This window comes from Homalodisca vitripennis, unplaced genomic scaffold, assembly GCF_021130785.1.
Source record: "Homalodisca vitripennis isolate AUS2020 unplaced genomic scaffold, UT_GWSS_2.1 ScUCBcl_2680;HRSCAF=7687, whole genome shotgun sequence".
NCBI classification, from domain to species: Eukaryota; Metazoa; Arthropoda; class Insecta; order Hemiptera; family Cicadellidae; genus Homalodisca; species Homalodisca vitripennis.
Genome location: NW_025778791.1, coordinates 44,229 through 64,197, shown reverse-complemented (window position 1 = coordinate 64,197; position 19,969 = coordinate 44,229). Strand labels below are relative to the sequence as shown.

Below are 19,969 nucleotides of genomic sequence, written 5' to 3'. Positions count from 1 at the left end.
TTCCTCTTTACCTTCATTTTTGTAACAGGTCATTTTTTCTCTGTGCTCTTGGTCTTGTTTGCCTATTGGCATCATAGGCTATATACACATCAGGGTATTAAATTATCTTTTCCGGTTACGTGATTGATCAGATATTTGCTGTGTAGTAGATTTCATAATAAAGATGTTCTTTGTTTTTGTCACCACCGTTTGCATTTTGTATTCGAGTTTTCTTGAATTTGGTTACAACAATGGGGTTATTTTTTACTTTACCTATGAACAAAATGTATGTTGGGTGCTCTGTTTGATTGTGTTAGAATGAGAAGATATTGTGCCATTTTTAGTTAGACATGGAATTTTATATTTCTTTTCTTTGTGTACCAGTAATAAAAGTGGCGTCCATTGTCATCTATATCCTTCTCCTCATTAGATATTCTTTAAGTTGGACCACTATTTTTTATTTCTATATTAATTTTATTCATATAAATTTTTTGTTTATTTTCTTTGGTTATTTGTTATTTTTAGTTTTATTTTATTTAAATTATGTTTTTATTTCTTGTGTATGCCAGTTGGCCATCAGGTATGTATGCCACTTCTCCAAAGTCAGATCATATTAGACCGAGTGTTCACGTGATCTGAGCTCGAATTTAAGTGCTATCTCGAGGATGTTCTTCTTTTTTGCCAGAAGTGCGGGGATGTGCCAAAGTGCCACCAAACCCCGCTCTGATGGCCAGGGGCATTTCGGATCGTTACTATTTCTGACTTAATTTCAGTTATTATTTAGGCTTTCCTCCCTTTAATATCTATTGCAATACTCCCCTATATACCTTTATGTTTTTATTTTTAAATTAAAATTTTGACAAATAGTGTGAAGTCGCTAAAGTATATAATTATCCGGTCTTTTATAATTTAGTTTCTATAAGTGATTCCCCCCCATCTTCAACATAGTTATCAAAGCATCTGCTTTGTATGGTGCTGTGCTTTGCTCAACAGATGATAATGTGAGTGAGGAAAATAAGGCAATATTATTATATATTATATATATTATAACTCCTACATAGATACAGGGGTAAATAAAATGCCTTGGCATTCCAAATTTAGTCAATTGTCTTTAACCGACCATGTTCAAAAATGTGGGAAGACCCACATGAGAGTGGTGGTGGACTATTGGACAGTATTTATAGCAGTTTTTGGTGGTTTTGAAATGTGTTCAAGTATTAAAATCTTGTTACTTTGGTATTATATGGAGGCCGTTGTAAGACATGTAGTTTTCGTATTAAATCTAATAAAGTCTGTTGTTTCCTAATAATGTAGTTGTTTTTAGTTCCCTTTTGAGAAAACTACTAAAATACTGGCCATACCAAATGCTAACAAGTTTTCTTTTGAGAAGAAATTTGTAATATTTTAGCTACTTATTATTTTCCTAATTCAAAATTTTTATTATTTATTTATTACATGTTATTTATTAGTCAACCCTAGTATTTGATCAGGAATATGTATTCACATGTAAAAATTGTATTTGCTAAAGTAACTCGGTTTCGCCTTGGCCTAACTATTTCCTATACTTATAGCATTGAAAAGAAAAACAACTGTGAGTAATTTCATGTACTTTTCACAACTAAGGAAACAGCTACTTGTAAAAAAACTAAGACAGACTAAATATAAATGAGAAAACTATAAGTAGAATGAGTCACCTATGATGGAAAGAGTACTTAAATTCCAATGCTGGTAGTAAATGGTAAGTATTTGAGTCTGACCCAAATCAGATAATGAAAATCTCAATAACAGTTTATCTGAGGTTTTCTGAAGGAATATTTCAACTACGCTTTGAAAAATATTAGCATGATTTTGTCTATGAAATTACTCCAGAAAAGCAGTAGATGCTGTTATAACATTGCAATATGAATAATATATAATTAAGAAGAATGTAACAAATTAAAATCAGCCTGTCAACAAAAAATAATGAAATTCTTCACAAAAACTTTTGCAAGAAGAAACAATTACTAATTTTAAATAGAAATTCTGGACTATGACAATTATAAGTTTTTGAATCAGTATCCAGTGGTCTACTAGGAGACAATTCAGTTGTAGTAATAGTAATTAGTCATTCTTTATTTGCACATTAAGTATTATATGGGTACAAGTTACACAGTATACAGGTGCAACGTCAAAGACATAAACTATCTTAACTAAAGCTAAAATACATTTTGTATATAAATCTACACTTATAACAGCCTATACTATAATACACCAACAGGTAATATAATGTAAATAAACAAAAAGACGAATTAAAATATTAAAATCTATTAAAAACGGGAGGGTATAGTGAATTAGTTCCAGATATCAAGCAGGTACTCATCCAAGGAATAATATGCCTCCTTCACCAACTTATTCTTTACAGCCTTTAAAATTTGTTTTTGATTGCAATATGGGAAGGTGTTTTGTGCAGCAATGACCTATTCAACAGTGATTCATTTCACTATTAATGGAAGTTTAGCACAACCTGTAGAAGTGAAACATTTTCATTGCTTGCTATAGGAACTAAGCACATCTAGATTATCTGATGCCTTTTCCAATTGACAAAAATTCTAACTAAAATAAATTTATAAAGCTCTACCATGATAGAGGTTGACTAGCCAGGGATTTCTCCAAGCAATGTTCATTTGGAGGTAACGAAATGTTTAGTAACAAGTGACTCCATGAGCTGACAATAACCTTAATGCTTATTGCTACTGATAGAGACTACCCAACTTGGAGGTGATAATGTCCAGCTGCTTAGGAGTTAAACATCTAGATACTGATTTCATTGACCAAAGCAAAGCCAAGTACTTTATTTGCAGGAAGAAATGTCTTTGACACTTTTAAGAATAAACATGTAAATAGTTGTAATTCAGTTGTAGTGACTACAATAGCTTCTAATTCTAACCTAGAAGTTATAATTATTCCTTTCAGATACAATAGGTCAGAGGATAATTTTTATGTAAACTGTACAAATAGGAAACTATATAAGACATTATATGTACATGAAAGCCATAATTTCTATTGTTGATACATGTCAATTTGACAAAATATTATATTAGACATAGTTTACATTTTAATAAGTTTGGTGAACTTAAATTGGCAGAGATAATAGGTGAAACTGTCAGTACTGGTCACTATAAAAAAATGTGTGTTGCTGGACAATTTATAGGTTTTTAGCAGATCATTAACAAACCATACATATTGTATCAACTTGAACTCTTTATAACAATATAAGTTCACCACATAAACTAAAAAATACAAATTAAGCACCAAAGTCCAAATCAATTGTAAAAAAAACTTGAAAGATTATTCATGTTCTCAAACTGGTAGAAAGGAAATCAGTAACATCTGTACTACCATAGTATTTAGAGTTATTTACTCACACATAGCGATTTACTGGAACATGTAAGCTATAAAGGTAAAGAAAGGAAATCAGTAACACCTGTACTACCATAGTATTTAGAGTTATTTACTCACACATAGCGATTTACTGGAACATGTAAGCTATAAAGGTAAAGAAAGGAAATCAGTAACACCTGTACTACCATAGTATTTAGAGTTATTTACTCACACATAGCGATTTACTGGAACATGTAAGCTATAAAGGTAAAGAAAGGAAATCAGTAACACCTGTACTACCATAGTATTTAGAGTTATTTACTCACACATAGCGATTTACTGGAACATGTAAGCTATAAAGGTAAAGAAAGGAAATCAGTAACACCTGTACTACCATAGTATTTAGAGTTATTTACTCACACATAGCGATTTACTGGAACATGTAAGCTATAAAGGTAAAGAAAGGAAATCAGTAACACCTGTACTACCATAGTATTTAGAGTTATTTTACTCACACATAGCGATTTACTGGAACATGTAAGCTATAAAGGTAAAGAAAGGAAATCAGTAACACCTGTACTACCATAGTATTTAGAGTTATTTACTCACACATAGCGATTTACTGGAACATGTAAGCTATAAAGGTAAAGAAAGGAAATCAGTAACACCTGTACTACCATAGTATTTAGAGTTATTTACTCACACATAGCGATTTACTGGAACATGTAAGCTATAAAGGTAAAGAAAGGAAATCAGTAACACCTGTACTACCATAGTATTTAGAGTTATTTACTCACACATAGCGATTTACTGGAACATGTAAGCTATAAAGGTAAAGAAAGGAAATCAGTAACACCTGTACTACCATAGTATTTAGAGTTATTTACTCACACATAGCGATTTACTGGAACATGTAAGCTATAAAGGTAAAGAAAGGAAATCAATAACATCTGTACTACCATAGTAACTTATTTAGAGTTATTTACTCACACATAGCGATTTACTGGAACAGGTAAGCTATAAAGGTAAAGAAAGGAAATCAGTAACATCTGTACTACCATAGTATTTAGGGTTATTTACTCACACATAGCAATTTACTGGAACAGGTAAGCTATAAAGGTAAAGAAAGGAAATCAGTAACACCTGTACTACCATAGTATTTAGAGTTATTTACTCACACATACCGATTTACTGGAACATGTAAGCTATAAAGGTAAATTAGTGCTTAAATGACTCATTGAGAGGATCCAGTGTAATCCTTTACTCAATCAGTCTACTTTTAATCAATGCTTCTATTTATAAAAATGTTAGACAAGTTGGAATATAGCATTTTGGCTTAGCCCATTATAGAGGTGAATACTGCCTCCTGTCAGCGGATCTCCTGTGTTTTTATTAACAAATTCTATTACATTTAATGAAAAATTAGGTATATTGAGCAGGATTTTGTTATTTAAGTTCGACTATAAAAATATAACTCAAAATTGGAAATGTCAAAACATTTTTTTGTTTTAGAGAGCAGATAGATTTGGCCTGTGAAGTATTGAAAACTTTCTTTAAAGTACAAGATCCAGCTGCTATCCTCAGTCAGTATGGCATTTCAATGTTGAGAGCTCTGAACCACCCAAATGTTGAAGTCAAGGAACTAGTACTGCAAGAGGTGAGTGTTCATGTTGATAATACAGAACATATCAACCATTCCTGGGAGTACAGTTGGCCAGTCACTGAATCTTCATAAACATTAATACTCTATCATTAACTCAATTTTTCATTTATAAATTTTTATCAATATCAATAACAAAACTAGAGCCATAAACAAAGTAAATAACAACAAAATAATAAATTTTTTATCATTAGTAAATGAATTAAACGTTTTCCAATATTAATTTTTATTTCAAATGCTTTGTGCAATAAAAAACGTATATTTGAAAATGTTGTATTCATTTACTATAAATTAAACTTCTTTTCAATGCTCCAAGATTCTTCAAAATAATAAATACGGTATTAAAAAATAAAAATAAAAATATAAGAATAAAAATTTTATAAGTTTATATGAAATAATTTGTTTTATTTATGGATTACCTTTAATGTTATTTATGTGACTATATTCATTGTACATTATGTATATTATTTGTTTGTGAATAAAGAATTTCTGAATTTAAATCTAATTCTGCTGCATACCAGGAAAACCTTGACGTTCAGTTTTACCACGAGCATATGCTGATTATTTTTGTATATTAAACATTTAACTTTTCTCAAGACCATTTGGAACTGTACAAAATAAAAATATGCTGGAAAATGACGAGGAGTGAAAAGTAACTATAAGAAACATGTTATATTCTTATTAAAATATTAATTAAAATAACTCTTAGTTTGAATTGTGTTGAGTGACTACAATGTTAGTAACTGATGACAGTAACATTCTTACTGTTCTTATTTCTTAGTTTACCAACTTTATATCTAAAGTTAAACTATTTAGTGCCGAATGTCATTAGTAAAGGTTCTTATATGCATTTACCAACTGTATTTATAAAGTAAAACTTGTTAGGGCCTAATATGGTGTATTAAAATAGTAAAGGTTTTGAATTATTCTTTAATTCAAAATAAATGTATCCACAAGCTCAAAAAAAAAGAATGGTTTTATAAGCACACTGCAATGTTTTAGACTTCTAATCACAGTAGAGCAGCCGGGTTTTCTACACATAAACTTAGCTATGGTGGGAAGGGTTTATTAAATATGAATGTTATGTGTAGCTCTAATTCATCGTACTATTAGTACTATAAGTACATTATGTGTAGAAAGTTGGTTGCTCCACTGTATTTTAGAGATTGTGTCTAAAACATCGTAGTGCACACAATTGTGCACATGATGATACAATGAGAGTACCTCTTCACCTTACACTATATTTTGTAGACTAGGTGTCTCTGATGCTGGAACGAAGTATAGAGTTAATTTTAAGCTTCTTTGTTGCCGACTTTTATTGGATCTCTTCAGACGAAAAGACTCCAGTTTCCAGAAGTCAAGTCTGACAAGCATCAACTCAACATTCATGTAAAATCACTAGGGTTTACACTGGCCTCAAGTTGTTGTGGAATACACACACCGGTGGTGCATTAGTTTTTCTCCAGACATCACTATTGCTTTGTAGTAAACTGCTACAGTCTGTAAATATTCTACATATACTAGTTTCATTATCAATTAGATTTATTGACACAATACTACTAGTCAAGGATGAAGTTTTTAAGTATTCAAATATTTGTTAAGCTTCAGCCAATCATGTTAATCCCGTGCCGACTTCAAAATTCTAGTTTAACATCTGTTGACTGAAATATATAAGTTTTGATTGTATTAATAGTGTTTTGATCTTGTGTGAACCGAATACTTGTCTGTTGTACAGTTAAATCGTGCGGCGAGTGAACCCATGCTTACTCCCAGACTCTGTGAGGAGCGAGATCTGTTGTTGTGCGTGGTGACATGTGTGGGTCATGAGGACAATTCGGTTTGCACGACCCAGTGTCCAGTTTCTAGTCAAGCTCGGTAGCACAGTAGAAGGCACCAAGAGCCTCTTCTCCACTTCCATGTTGGAGACTCTCAACCGTGTTGCCCAGTTTAAACGACATCAATCGTTTCCGTGTGTACGAGGTAATGCATTTACTTAATTAGTGCACTGGTGATACGTACTCTGGGAGCTAGGCTACTTACTGGTGACATTTTCATTCCATGGGATCTTATCTTATTTCCTTTCCAAATAATTCCAAATAAATTTCATACCTTTTTACTTTACAAGCCCCCTTTAACTGACTTCTTGTATTTCTGACACTAGAAATTCAAGTTGTCTTTTCATTTTATTTTCTTTCCATTCATAAAATTAAAATTAAAAAATAATTTTATTGCAAAAAAATTACAAATTATTGACAAAGGTACCTTTCATTGACATCTGAGTCAGTTGAAAATAGAACATTATCTCTACTGCTTACAAAACACAGGCAATAAATAACATCAAGGAATTCAAAATAAAATTTGTTCTATAAGATGAGCTCGTCCAGTTAATAAAAAGGGTTATCTAATAGCTATAAGTAGTATTTATTTAATAAGACATTCTTGTACTTCAGCACCAAGGGTCACAAGTGATTGTATTCCCTCAGTGCATCAACAACTGAATCTCACAAATGTTTAATTAATTTTAGCATAATGCTTAACATACTAATTTATCTTCTCTAATGTTTCTTATTAATTTATTTTAGTATAATTTGTTCTCCCCAGCGACTACAGAATAACAGAGACAGGACATTGCGTGCACTCACACATTATGAGATTTGAAGTCCACCATCTTGGATCGGTATAAGAAGCCCGAACAGCTCTAAAGTTACACGGAAATCTCAATACATGTATTTCAATCACACTGTTGTTAAAATACTTAACACTTATCGATCGCTTTGATTTTTCATCCAATGAAAAAGGATTAGTTTAGGATGATAACAGTGTAATATTTATTAATTATAAATAATTTTAAAGTGTAAAAACAATTAAACAAAGTGAATCTTTCCTATTCAGTTTAGGATTGTGACTTTAAAGAATTGTTCTGTGAGGTTTCTTTTTAATTTTTAGGGTACATATGAAGTATAAGTGAGAGAATTTGAACTAAGGAGTTGAATTTTAGAGATCATTTGATTTTTTATTATTTTATTATATTTTTATCATTTCATTTTTTGATTAGCTCAGTTACTTAGAATTTTACAGTAGGTTGAAGATCACTGTAACCACTGTAAGCACTAAATCCCGCTGCTTCCAAGCATTATTGCCTCCTGATGCCAGTTTGCGGCAGTTCTGAAAAGGTTTAAATTGCTTTCTTAAGTTTTTTTTAGTATATTTTTGTAATATTAAACTACAGTAAAGAGTTTGACCTCCATAAGAAAATGAATACCAGCAAGGTAAAATAATGTGAATTGTATTGTCAACGATAAATATTTATTTGAAACTATACACAAAATCTAGTCCCTAAACCATAGAGATATAGCACACAAAACAATTTGTAATCCCCATTCAATGAATACTTGATAAAATAAAATAAGGTGAAATTGTTGTTGAAATATATGTTGGTTTAAAAAAAGTGTTTAGAAAAAAAATACAATAGGCTACATAATTTCATCGTATTAAATCTTTAAAACCTTACTGTCCCTTAAAAAATGACCACTCCTGTTAAGTGATGTCTTCATTTTTTATACAAACCTTCGTTGACAAAATTTGTGTTGTGGTGTAACCTTATAGTAAGATACTTTCTGGAAATAGTCTTATCAGCAGAATCAAATGATTTTGTTCCGGGATCGAAAAAATGATTATCAGAGAACAAATTAATGCCAACACATTTTTCTGACCACACTCAGCATTAGTTTGTTATAAATGTTTTTTTTAAATATGGAACCAGTTGCATCAAATTACTTTACAGCAGATTCACAAAGCAAGCAGAGATTAGTTACACCTTGATATGGTTGAATCAGTTCACTTGTTTTTACAACTAATCAAATTATGTTTCTTATATGGATTAGGCCTACTTGTCATAAGATTGACAGATCGCTCACAGATAATTTTAGACATAAGTGATCTAACTACATAACCTGCTATGTACTTGATTACATCACAGGAAATATTAGATGTTGAGCCTAAAATAAAAGAACATCTACTTCTTTGTCATCTTCATTAGCTACCAAAAATTGCTAGCTCTTCTTGGCTTATGTTCTACATCCTGGTGTAGAAGAGTCTATCTTCTATTTTCATTCTGCCTTATTTTATTCCAAAATGTACCGATTGTATTAAATAATAATTCTAGGGTAACTGGATTACCGGTGGAAGGAGTAGGCCCAGAAGAATGATAAGGACTGGACAGTACAAAAGAGGCTGCTATCAGCGAGCCGCGCATCGCAGATGGCAGTGTTTGATAACGAAATTGAGAGGTTGGGGTGAGGTAGACCTCCCGTCTCAGTTGATCGAAAGTAATAGTAACGAGTAGTGTTTGAAAGTGCTTAGAGTTGTCTTTTTGCTAATCGTCATCGAAACTGCGGGTATGTGAACTTTTTAATTCCAGTCAATATTCATTCTTAGTTATTTTGAATAATTTTGGGGAAAGAAATATTGTAAAAATTAAATTTAATGAAAATTTAGGAACTTGCCCTTTTGATCTGTGCAATATAAAACTTGTAGATGGAGCTTATATTGGTCACTGTTAAATTACATGAAAAACATAAAACCAATATTTAATACTTTTTATTGTTTTGTGAGGCCTTCCGATATCAAGGATATCTTCTTCAGACACATCACAAAAGATATCCTTGATATCAAAAGGCCTCACAAAACAATAAAAAGTATTAAATATTGGTTTTATGTTTTTCATGTAATTTAATATAAAACTTGTTGGTGCAGTGAGCACATGTATATAACATTTTATATAAAAATACCAAAAGAGTTTTGTGGTTGTTCCAGATGCTTTCAGCAATATTTATATAAAAAAATTCTAACACTGAAAAGAAGTAATATTTAAAGTAAAGTAAAGAAAATTAGTAACAAATAAAATTGAATTTTGAAGATAAATTAAAGTGAAGAATTGCCAGATCAGATAGAGTGTGAAAGTTTTGAATTTTGAAAATTGAATAAAAGACAAGCTGTAAGAACTTTATACATTTTTGGAGTGACGAATATATTACAAGTTTGAATTTAAAAGTTATCAAGAAGTTTTTATTTTAATTTTAAATCCAGTAAATATTTTCAAGAAGAAGTTTTATTTTAGTTTGGACTTTATTTATTTCAGAAGATTTTCGTTTTTCTTTTTTTGAACCTTCACAAAAATTTAAATTTCAAAGCTAACCCCTCATGTGCCAGTAAAACGGTACAAAATGATTACCCCACAACACTGGGTGTAAGGCACCGGTCACGGCACAAGGAGCTGGTGCATTTGCCCTGTCTATGTTATTCTATGGTCGCTGATTCCCCCTGACTAGACTCTAGACTCTACTACTAGTATATTACTATATTATATACTAAGTGAATGCTTCAGTAAATAAACTATTGGTTGCCACAGATAGTGTCTGTACAATTATTTATAATTAAATCCCTGTTATTCATATTAAAACTGTTTGTGGGTCCATTTTCTATTGCACTGTTGCTTATGAAAGTATCATTGTCCTCATTAAAATCTTGATAACCCTTCTTTCTTGCTCCCTTCACTCTTTGAGGTGTATGAGCAACTACCACCTGGTGCCCTGTATTCTTAGGATATTTGGAATATTTCTTGTGTGCTCAGTGTTTTTAAAATTTATTTCCTATCTTCCCTTATTGGCTCTATCTCTTATTTCATAAAAAATTATAAAAAAGAAAAAAATTATTAATCATAATAGTGGTATTGGAACACATGAATGTTTTATCATCTAACTGCTGGACTTTATTATTGATTACATAAAATAATAGTATATAAGGGATTTTCATCAAAACAATACAACATAATTCAAAGTTCCCTTCAAATTTAAACTATGTATACATCAAAGATTAAAATTGTCATCTCATTAACTTTTTTTCAGTAAAATGAACAGTTCCAGATAGTCAATAGTCAATCATCTTTATTTACATATCATCAAGATCTGTATTGGCGTCAGCAAAATAAATAAACAAATAAATAACATACATCACTAAATAGCTACAGTTTCTTGCTTTACAATATCTTGACCAGGTCCAGGGATTCTTTAATGGAGTAGACAGGTCTCTCCATAAGCTATTTTTTTAGTTGAGTCTTCAGTTCTGTCCCTTCTAGGTCTTTCAGTGTTGGTGGCAGCATGTTGAACAGTTTACGCCCCATGTAGAAGTTTTTTGGGTTAAGGTCTGCAAGCGCCCTAATCACTATTTGTGTTGTTCCAGATGCTTAAGCATTCTTGAAAGGGCTATTTTTTGAAAAAGTGGAGATAAGTGCGATCGGTCGAAAATTTACCGGTTTTGTTGTGGCTCCATTTTTGTGTTTAGGTAGATTTTTGAAAGTTTCAGTGCAGAAGGAAATTGGCCAAGGCTAAAGGATTTGTTAATTATGCTTACAAATGGCCCTGCTAATTGTTTTGCACAGTGTTTGACAGCCTTTGATGGGATTTCATCTACTCCACAGGATAATTTTGACTTTAGGGACTGTATGGTTTTTAGAACTTCCTCTTCGTTTGTTGGTGTCAATTCCATATGAGGGTGGTTAAAATTTTGTATTCTGTGCTCAGAGAGAAAGGTTAGGTTTTGGAGCTGTTTACGGTTTTTTTCTAGCATTGTTTCTGCAATTTTAGAAAAGAATTGATTCAGGTGCGTTGCAATTTTTAAAGGGGCTTCTTCGATTTTATTGTGTGTTTCTATGCGCATTATGCAATTATACATGATGACAGTACAGTGATGACATCCTGACTATACTCAACACACTTGAATTGTTCCAGATCATAGTAGAGATCAGTACAGTGTTTTCAACCGGGTCTGGAGGCCAGCAGAACGAGTGGTCTGTTGGATGCAGTGCTGGAAGAACTGAAAAGCGATGACATCCTGACTGTACTCAACACACTTGAATTGTTCCAGATCATAGTAGAGATCAGTACAGTGTGTCAACCGGGTCTGGAGGCCAGCAGAACGAGTAGTCTGTTGGATGCAGTGCTGGAAGAACTGAAAAGCGATGACATCCTGACTGTACTCAACACACTTGAATTGTTCCAGATCATAGTAGAGATCAGTACAGTGTGTCAACCGGGTCTGGAGGCCAGCAGAACGAGTGGTCTGTTGGATGCAGTGCTGGAAGAACTGAAAAGCGATGACATCCTGACTGTACTCAACACACTTGAATTGTTCCAGATCATAGTAGAGATCAGTACAGTGTTTCAACCGGGTCTGGAGGCCAGCAGAACGAGTAGTCTGTTGGATGCAGTGCTGGAAGAACTGAAAAGCGATGACATCCTGACTGTACTCAACACACTTGAATTGTTCCAGATCATAGTAGAGATCAGTACAGTGTTTCAACCGGGTCTGGAGGCCAGCAGAACGAGTGGTCTGTTGGATGCAGTGCTGGAAGAACTGAAAAGCGATGACATCCTGACTGTACTCAACACACTTGAATTGTTCCAGATCATAGTAGAGATCAGTACAGTGTTTCAACCGGGTCTGGAGGCCAGCAGAACGAGTGGTCTGTTGGATGCAGTGCTGGAAGAACTGAAAAGCGATGACATCCTGGCTGTACTCAACACACTTGAATTGATCACAAAAACTTGCCTTGACACACCATGGCTTCCAGTATTTGGAGTCCCATGGAGTTGTCAGACACTTGGCAGAAAAACTGTGTGGCAAGGAAGGAGAAGCTTTCTTATCATATTTTTTGCTTGGTACGATCTTATTTTGTAACATATTAGTTAATATTTAGCTGGTCATTTCATACATTATGGGACAGGCATTCCTATATACTGAATGCAGTAGTTTCTATAACACTAACCACTACTGTGGAACATGCATGTGTTTTCTTCTGTTTGTATATCGCTAATTTTCTCTTTGTGTTACAAAATTTAAAGTTCTAGTAAAATATACAGGGTGTCCAGCAACCATTTGAACAAACTTTGCCACATTGTTCAGCAGGCCAAAACTAACAAATAATGCAATATAACAGGTACTCTATTTCGCTTCGTTTAGCGTCTGTCTGTATGTATGTGTGTTTTGGGAAAAAAATTACTACTCAAAAACCACAACATACAGAATTCAAACTTAACAGTTATGTTAACCTAGTGTTGGTCCTTTTCAGTGAAAAAAATAAAACAAATATCTCATTGCATTTCAAAATGGCGGCCGTTCCAAATTTTCAAATTGTATTAGCTTTGAAACGGTTACTTTGACAACAAATTCACCAGAATAACTTTTTTTAGCGTATTTTATTACCAATTCAACAATTTTTGTTTCAAAAAGATTGAATAACAAATAACTGAGTTACAGCACCAAACGTAAAAACAGGTTAAATCCATGCATTGCAAGTAGGCTACATACAACAATGTAGTGGATTTTTACGAATAATCTTTTTAAGGTTCTTTATTAAAATAGTGAACAATATTATAACCTGAAATTTAATATTTATTTTTTAAATTTGTTTTAAGGTAAATTTAAAAAATGTTCTTAACCAATTGTGAATCCTGGTTTTTAAATCTTAAAAAAATGTTAATAGGGCTACATTATGGTTGGGTATAGGGTTTTCTTACATGGCAATTGTGTGAAACAGCGTAATTAATTCAATGTGTTTGAAAAATTTTATTGAACATGATATTTTTTATTAAGAAATCAATGATTACATTACTGTAAAACTTTCATAATCGTTGCTCAAAGTGGCGTCTTTGTAACTCGTTGCAGATTCTGAAGCGTCGTAAGCACGATTCTCTCACCCCTTCAAAAGGATTACTGTCTTGAATAACTGCAGCAGCCTCAACAACTCTAGCTACTAGATCCATTTCATTCTCTATGGGAGTGGTATACACTAATTGCTTCATGTGTCCCCACAAGTAAAAATCAATGGGTGTGAGGTCAGGTGACCGTAGAGGTCAAGGGACGGGACCTCCACGTCCAATCCAACGATCTCCATACACTTCATTCAAATGTTCTCTAGCAATCAGGGAAAAGTGGGCCGGTGCTCCATCGTGTTGGAACCACATTCTTTGTCTAGTTTTCAATAGGAACATGTTCCAACAGCTCAGGTAAGATTTCCCTCAAAAAAACTTCATAAGTTCAGTCTGTTTGGTATAATGTGTGGCCCAATCAAATATCCGTCTACTATTCCAGCCCAGATATTGACAGAAAATTTGTGCTGAAACTTACTTTGCACAATTTCATGAGGGTTCTCTTCAGCCCATAAATGGCTGTTTCGGCTATTAAATATGCCATCTCGAGTAAATGACGCTTCGTCAGTAAAAAGAACATACCTTAAAAAATCGGGTTCATCAACTAATCTGTGAAGGAACCAACGAGAGCAGTCTACCGTGAGAGGAAAATCTGCAGGTTCTAAGGCTTATACTTTCTGATGTAAGGGCACAAACGTTCTTCATTTAACACTTTCCACACAGAACTTTTGCATACATCCAAATTATGAGCAATAGCGCGAACGCTGGTGGAGGGGTTTTCTTCTACAAATAATAAAACCTCTTCTTCAAAATCAACAGTCCGTACGGATTTTACCCGTTCTACAACATTATTTTTCAAATGTCCAGTTTCCCTAAGACGAATATGAACGGCACCGAAGACGCTATGTTTGTAAATTTTTATAGAAATACGTTCTTGATCCCCAAGATAACAAGCTATCCATCATGGATCAACATTTATTGAGTTGTTTTATGTTAATGATGTTTAAGTAATATATGTTGTAAAAATTCATTTCAATTGAGCCATGTGTCCTTCCCAGAAACATTGAAATAATTTGTTACAGGATGGGTAAACAACTGAGACAATAGTAACAACAGTGATAATAAATAAATTTGTTGTATTGCAGGTTTGGTGAAATTTTTTGGAAATGTTGCACAGCTGAGACCCCAGGAAACTTTTCATGACTACCCAGAAGCCATGACAGCTATTTTTAGAACTATCCAGGAAGACGCAGATCAAAATTTGGTGTTAGTGGCACTCGAAACATTTGGATATATAGCAACAACCACCCATGGAAAATGGGTATTACACAAGAAAGGTACATTTAAAATAAGTATTAATTGATAAGAGTTCATCCTAGATGATTTAATTGGTGTGGCTTTTAAAAATCTAAAACTTTAATTTTATTAAGAAATTATTAGAATTTGCATAGACCACTGATTAAAATTGCAGTTATTTATTAAATACAGTAAAACTCCAACAAACCTAAATGTAATTGAGCATAGAACTCAACACTAAATCATGTAAATATTTTGAGTGTTTTTGTTTTGAGGGGTATCGTTATTTCATAATGTAAACATACAATTAACTGTAAGGAGGAGGAGAGTGTGGAGGAGGGGGAGTGGGGGGAGGGAGAGGTAGAAGGAGTGGGGGTTACAGTTGTCAAGAACGGATCAGGAGGAGTGCAGGGTGGTGGTCGGTGACTCTGTCTGCTCGCTTTGGGGTGTTGTCGACAAGGGTAAATTAAATGTTAATCTATGGTCTGCTGGATAAGTGCAGGGGAGTCATTAAGGTGCAGTTGCCAGGAGCAGATTATTAGGAGTGCAGGGTGGTGGTCGGTGACTCTGTCTGCTCGCTTTGGGGTGTTGTCGACAAGGGTAAGTTACATGTTAATCTAAGGTCTGCTGGATAAGTGCAGGGGAGTCATTAAGGTGCAGTTTGCCAGGAGCAGATTATTAGGAGTGCAGGGTGGTGGTCGGTGACTCTGTCTGCTCGCTTTGGGGTGTTGTCGACAAGGGTAAGTTAAATGTTAATCTATGGTCTGCTGGATAAGTGCAGGGGAGTCATTAAGGTGCAGTTGCCAGGAGCAGATTATTAGGAGTGCAGGGTGGTGGTCGGTGACTCTGTCTGCTCGCTTTGGGGTGTTGTTGACAAGGGTAAGTTACATGTTAATCTAAGGTCTGCTGGATAAGTGCAGGGGAGTCATTAAGGTGCAGTTGCCAGGAGCAGATTATTAGGAGTGCAGGGTGGTGGTCGATGACTCTGTCTGCTCGCTTTGGGGTGTTGTCGACAAGGGTAAGTTACATGTTAATCTAAGGTCTGCTGGATAAGTGCAGGGGAGTCATTAAGGTGCAGTTGCCAGGAGCAGATTATTAGGAGTGCAGGGTGGTGGTCGGTGACTCTGTCTGCTCGCTTTGGGGTGTTGTCTACAAGGATAAGTTGTATGTAAATTATTTGTTTATGTTACTATTAGTGTTGGTAATAATAATTGTATGACGTGCTGTGCTATGGAATTTATTTATAATTGTAATATATGGCTGGGGGATAAGGACTGTATTTTTGGTATTTGTTTTATCATCTTTAAATAATGTAGAGCATCAAAAATGATTGGCTGTTCTCTGATCGTTATCCACCTCTCGGTGTACACGCTGGAACTGGCTTTGCCACACACTAGGATGTGTTGTGAATATATTGTTTTCATATCTACCAGTGACATTGCTTCGGTCAATCTACAAATCCGTTTCACAGCACTAACTTTTTGTGTGTTAAATAATTTTGTATTCTTAAGACTATTTAAATGTAAATGTATTTTACATTAGATCAGTGATGTATTTTTCATCATAAGATAATTAGATTGAGATAATTCTACCATGTTCTCAACAGGGAAAGTAAACAACCTACTGATCCAGCTATAAATTTTAATAATCAAGTTTTGACAAAAGTAACTTTCACATAATTTTTAGGTCTAATTGTAGATGAAAACTTGACATGAAATCTACATATTGACCATGTAGTAAATTAAGTTACTTCAGGAGTTTATGCTTTTCATCGAATGTCCAAATTTTGTTCAATTAATACATTGAAAGCACTGTATTATACACTGGTCGAATCATCTGTTGGCTTTGGTATTGCTATATTATGGTGGTACATCAAAGCAGAACTTAGATTGAATTCTTCTTAAAAAAAGAGCTGTACGAACCATGTTGAATCTAAATTTTTGACGTATCAGTTTGCGAACATTTTTCTCAATTAGGCATTATGACTGTCTACAGTCTTTATGTTTTTCATACCACTCTACATGTTAAACAATTATGTAATGATAGTTTAATTCCTAGGTTTGGTGACAGACATACTTATTTTACCAGACAAAGAAACGAAATTGCCATTGACTCCCATAAGCTAGAATTCTTCAACAACAAACCTTCAAGTGCAGGTGCAAAATTTTTATCAAGGCTTCCTGTGGAATTAAGAGGCATTGATAACTGTTTTAAAAAAGCTACAATTGTTTTTAACAGAGAAACCGTTGCATGGGTTAGTTACCTGATCTATAATTAATTTAGTTCTTTCATAATATGCTCTATATACTTCACCAAAATGTACATACACACATATGTTTTTGAATTTAGTTTCAATTTTAAGTTTATTCTAATGACACCTTTCAATGTATAACCGCTGTATACTTTATTAATAAAGTTATTTTCAATTCAATTCAATATGTGAAATAGTGAAAATAACTCACATTATGCCTTTTAACACACACTTTGGTTGGTGTTGATCAGTTCCTCACTGTTCAAATTGAACTTGTTCAAAACCAAGTCCTTCTGTATTTCAGCTATCCTCCAACCTGTGGATTATATAAACAGCGACTTGATCCTACCTGTGTTTAACTTGTTATACATCTATATATATAAAAATGAATGTTTATATGTTTGTCCTTTATGGAATCGTGAACTATTGGACCGATCATGATGAAAATTTGTACGTATATGTATTTTTCCACGGAGAAGGTTTATAAGCTATGCCCATCCCTTTCCCGATTCAGGATTCCCGCCCCACTGGTTACAGAAATACCCATAAGAAATGCATTGCAGCAAACATATGTTAACGTCTTTTCAAATTTTTTAATCAGCTGTTCTTTTGTAAACATATATTACACTTATAGTTTTAAAGCATAGAGTAAGCTTAAGAGAAACGACAAATTTTGTTTAAACTGTTTCTGCAATCACTGTTAAACATAGACTTTACTATCCAGATAATACAATTCAAATTTGACGTAAAAATTCACCTTTAACTGCAATATTTATTTAATATAAACCATGCTCATGCTTGATCAGAAGAGCAATGCAGATATCATAATTACTATCTTACGTTGGCTACAAATATAAAGAATGTTATAAAATCAACCTTAGTTGTTTTTTTTGACAGAAGTATGGTTCTCAAAACTCCGTGTGTACATATTCTCTCGATCGAGACAACAAAGCAAGCTCAATCGTGGCATCGGAGATATAACTAATTTAATCTAAAATTTATTATAGTAAAAAAAAAAAAATTACTAAGTAATATAAGGACTTCGGTTCTTAAGATTTGCGTGCGAAGCCGTGGGTAAACAGCTAGATAGAGGCAGGAATATGGTACATACCTTCATAATACGCCCAAGAGGCTCACGATGGAACGACTATCAATTATCTCAGCAATGTTTAGAATGTGATAGAAAAAGAATAAGTGAATATAGTGTACTGTTTTCAACGGGAAATTGCGTGCGAAGCCGCGGGCAACTTTTGCAAAAAATTATTGAAATGCGCAGCAAAGCGCGCCGGGCCCGCTAGTTTTATATAAATACTAGCTGACCCGGCCATATATATTCGTATTAGTATGTGCGAATGTAATATAATTTATTCTGTATAGATAATTATCATATATGATAAATATGATAATATTACTAATTAATTACAACATCAGTCCCTTAACGCAGTGGATTCTACAATATCTTTTGTTAGCCAATCTTTAGCTAACACAAACAAATTACTAATTACAACATCAGTCTCTTAACGCAGTGGATTCTACAATATCTTTTGTTAGCCAATCTTTAGCTAACACAAACAAATTACTAATTACAACACCAGTCTCTTAACGCAGTGGATTCTACAATATCTTTTGTTAGCCAATCTTTAGCTAACACAAACAAATTACTAATTACAACATCAGTCTCTTAACGCAGTGGATTCTACAATATCTTTTGTTAGCCAATCTTTAGCTAACACAAACAAATTACTAATTACAACATCAGTCTCTTAACACAGTGGATTCCACAATATCTTTTTGTTAGCCAATCTTTAGCTAACACAAACAAATTACTAATTACAACATCAGTCTCTTAACGCAGTGGATTCTACAATATCTTTTGTTAGCCAATCTTTAGCTAACACAAACAAATTACTAATTACAACATCAGTCTCTTAACGCAGTGGATTCCACAATATCTTTTGTTAGCCAATCTTTAGCCAACACAAACAAATTACTAATTACAGCATTAGTCCCTTAACGCAGTGGATTCTACAATATCTTTTGTTAGCCAATCTTTAGCTAACACAAACAAATTACTAATTACAACATCAGTCTCTTAACACAGTGGATTCCACAATATCTTTTGTTAGCCAATCTTTAGCTAACACAAACAAATTACTAATTACAACATCAGTCTCTTAACGCAGTGGATTCTACAATATCTTTTGTTAGCCAATCTTTAGCTAACACAAACAAATTACTAATTACAACATCAGTCTCTTAACGCAGTGGATTCCACAATATCTTTTGTTAGCCAATCTTTAGCTAACACAAACAAATTACTAATTACAACACCAGTCTCTTAACGCAGTGGATTCTACAATATCGTTTGCTAGCCAATCTTTATCTAACACAAACAAATTACTAATTACAACATCAGTCCCTTAACGCAGTGGATTCTACAATATCTTTTGTTAGCCAATCTTTAGCTAACACAAAACAAATTACTAATTACAACACCAGTCTCTTAACGCAGTGGATTCTACAATATCTTTTGCTAGCCAATCTTTAGCTAACACAAACAAATTACTAACCGCACAACTCCACACACTCTACACGGAACCACTAGCTCAAAAACCAACCATGGTGTGTAGAGCTCTCCGAGAAGAAAATTTAAACCAACTCAAACTCCTTCTTTCAAATGAATCATGGGAGAACCTGACTGAAGCCTCAACGGTC

The 19,969-nt window shown here is 33.5% G+C and overlaps 1 pseudogene; it reads left to right on the top strand.

Moving 5' to 3' along the window:
• The first annotated feature begins 4,851 nt into the window (after positions 1 to 4,851).
• LOC124372164 overlaps positions 4,852 to 19,969 on the top strand; it is a 43,874-nt pseudogene continuing 28,756 nt past the window's right edge.